We start from the raw sequence: 3,766 nt of genomic DNA, 5'->3' as shown, positions 1-3,766 counted from the left end.
GGATTGGCCAGGTGGCATCATTGATGGACTCAAGTGTGGCAGCGGTAGTGAGGTTGGCCCAGGATCGGACATGTTTCGTTCTGCTGTGCATGGGGTCGCTATGAGTCGGTTCTGAATCGATGACACCTGACAACAACAATTGGAGAAAAATATGAAAAGTACCATGGACTTCCAGAAGAAGAAACAAATCTGTGTTGGAAGAAGTACAGCAATAATGCTCCTTAGAAACCCGGATGGTAAGACTTTGTCTCTTATATTTCAGTCATTGTACCTGGTTAAGTGGAGGACTGGCAAAAAACGAGGAAGACCCCCCAACAAAATGGATTGGCACAGTGGCAGCAGCAATGGACTCAAATGTGCCAATTTTGAGGATGGCACAAACAGGGCAGTGATTCATTATGTTGTACATAAGGTTGATATGTGTTGGAGCAGATGCAGCAGTACCTAACAACATCAACACTAGCAAAAATAATGTGAAACAACTTACTTCAAAATGGGTATAGTCAATAAGGCAATTCAAATGCAAAAGAAAAAACAAATATCAGGTAGGAAAAAGAAGAAACAAGAACCCCCAACAACTTGCTTAGACTAAGTAGTTGGTACATTTCTGAAGTTGCTGGTCACCAAAGCAAAAGGGGAAGCACGATGAGTCATATAAGCCATTACCTGAAATATACCACCTAAGGGAGATAAGATAAGATATATTTTTGGATGTTGAGGTTTCACAACCAGGAGGAAGAAGCTCATTATTTATAGACAGAAATATCAAAGAAACAAGCTCAGCTCCAAAATCTTCAAACAAAGAAACACTAGATGGATTTTAGGAGTGGGTGTCTGCAACTCTTCAGCCTACTATAGTCTCATTCATATGTTTCCTAGTCCTTTGGCCCTCTGCCAAGGTGCTGAACCCAAAACTAAACTCATTGCCCTCTAGTAGATTCGGATTCATAACAACCCTATAGGACAAAGTAGAACTGCCCCCATAGTATTACCAAGACTATATCTTTACAGAAGCAGACTGCCACATCTTTCTTCCATGGAACTTCTGGTAGATTCAAACAACTGACCATTTATTTAGTTAGCAGCCAAGCACTCAACCACTGCACCACCAGGGCTCCTTTAAGATACTGAATGTTGTTTTTATGTGTGATGGAATCGGTTCTGACTCATAGCGACCCTATACAGGATTTCCAAGGCTATAAGTCATTACGGGAGCAGAAAGCCTCATCTTTCTCCCACGAAAGATACTGAATACAACCTAAGAATTCAATGTTGGTGATAACATTTACAAACCAGTTCCTTCTTGTCTCTCCCTTTGTTGTTGTTTTTGCTATGTGCTTTCAAGTGGGTTTCAACTCATAATCCCAGTATAGAGTTTCCAATGATCCGCTAGTGAGTTTGAACCTCCAACCTTGTGGTTAGCACAGTAGAGTGCTTACCCTACAACTCCATACCAGGACTTCTGTCCTCTCTTTTCTGGATTTACAGCTTAAAACACTCAGATTTTCAAAGGTCCCACAAGATGTTCAGGTGTTAACATCTTGCATGACCTTCACAACAACTTTCTGAAATCCTTCCCTCCATTGCACAATGAATTACTTGCTTGAGGTCACACAATGAACCAGACCCAGAAGTGAACCTAGAATCCATATCCCTGCCCAGATTCAGTATAATTGACAAGACAACATGGTGCCTATTCTTGGAAGTCAAGATTTAATTTGTGATCTCCCTGAAAAATCTCATTTCCACCCACCAAATGACAGATTACTAGAAGAAGTAAGTCTTTAAAACAAGGAGAAGATGGATATAAAATACATTGCAAGATCAGTAACTGTCTGTACTCTGGAAACTTAAGAGTCAGTGGGAGAGGGGGCTCCATCTTTTTTAAAAAGATCTGCATCTAGGTGCTTGATTGTTGTTATTGTTAGGTGCCATCAAGTCAGTACCGACCCATAGCGACCTTAAGCACAGCAGAAGGAAACACTGCCTGATCCTGGGCCAACCTCACTACTGTTGCCACGTTTGAGTCCATTGATGCTGCCACTTGGCCAATCAATCTCGTTGGGGGGTCTTCCTCTTTTTCTCTGGCCCTCCACCTTACCAAACATGATATCCTTCTCTAGCAACTAGTCCCTCCTGACAATATGTCCAAAGCATGAGAGATGAAGTATGGATATCTTGGCCTCTAAGGAGCATTCTGGCTGCACTTCTTTCAAAACGGATCTATTTTTGGTAGCCCATGGCACTTTCAATATCCTCCTCCAACACCATAACTCAAAGTCATCAATTCTTCTACGATCTTCTTTATTCACTGTCCAGCTTTTGCATGCATATGATGTTACTGAAAACACCAAGGCTTGGGTCAGGCTCACATTAGTCCTCAAGCTGACATCTTTGCTCTTCAACACTTTAAAAAGGTCTGGTGCAGCAGATTTGCCTAAGGAAATACATCGTTTGATTTCTTGACTGCTGCTTCCGTGGGTGTTGATAGTTGATCCAAAAAGAATGAAGTCCTTGATAACTTCAATCTTTTCTCCATTGGTAAGAATGCTGTTTATTGGTCCAGTGGTGAGGATTTTTGTTTTCTCTACATTGAGATGCAATCTGTACTGAAAGCTGTGCTCTTTGATCTTCATCAGTAAATGTTTTATGTCCTCTTCACTTTCAGCAAGCAAGGTTGTATCATCTGTATATCACAGGTTGTTAATGAGTTTTCCTCCAATCCTGATGCCACGTTTTTCTTCATAGAACCCAGCTTCTCAGATTGTTTGCTCAGCATACAGGTTGAATTATTATGTTGAAAGAATACAATCTTGTGGCACACCTTTCTTAATTTTAAACCATTCAGTGTTCCCGTGTTGTGTTGAAACAACTGCCTCTTGGTCCATGTACGGGTTCCTCATGAGCACAATTAAGTGCTCTGGCATACTCATACTTCGTAATGCTGCCCATAACTTGTCATGATCCACACAATTGAAACCTTTGTGTAGTCAATAATGCACAGGTAAACATCCTTCTGGTATTCTCTGCTTTCAGACAAGATCCATCGGACATCAGCAATTATATCCCTTGTTCCACGACCTCTTCTGAATCTGGCTTGAATTTCTAGAAGTTCTCTGTCAATGTGTGATTGTAGCCATTTCTGTATTATCTTTAGCACATGGGATATCAAAGAGATTGTCGGATGATTTCTGCATTCTGTTGGGTCACCTCTCTTTGGAATGGGCACAAATATGGATCTCTTCCAAGCAGTCGGCCAGATGGTTGTCTTCCAAATTTCTTGGCCAAGATGAGTGAGTGCCTCCTGTGCTGCCTCACTTTTTTGAAAGATTTCAATTTTTATTCCATCAATTCCTGGTGCCTTGTTTCTTTGCCAATTCCTTCAATGCACCTCAGACTTCCTCCTTCAGTATCATTGGCTCTTGAACATATGCTACCTCTTGAAATGGTTGAACGTTAACCATTTCCTTTTTTAATTGGTGCTTGGTAGCACCAATTAAATCCTTAAGAGAAGTTTTGTCATCTAAAATAATTCTGAGAAAGAAAAGGGGAAAGTTAGCCTACCACAATCAAAAGAAAACAGCCATGAAGAATGAAAGAAACCTCTGCTGAGGTGGACCATTCAATAACAAGTTTGTCTTGCCAGACTATATCTCAAGAAAAGGTGTCAACATCAAAACTGAGATCACAGAAAAACAACAAGGATGCAATGTGCAGTGGGGCAGGCTGAGCCACAGAGAGAATGACAACAGAGACTCAAGATACA

Source organism: Chrysochloris asiatica, unplaced genomic scaffold (assembly GCF_000296735.1).
Source record: "Chrysochloris asiatica unplaced genomic scaffold, ChrAsi1.0 scaffold00136, whole genome shotgun sequence".
Classification (NCBI taxonomy): domain Eukaryota; kingdom Metazoa; phylum Chordata; class Mammalia; order Afrosoricida; family Chrysochloridae; genus Chrysochloris; species Chrysochloris asiatica.
This window is presented reverse-complemented; position numbering follows the sequence as displayed.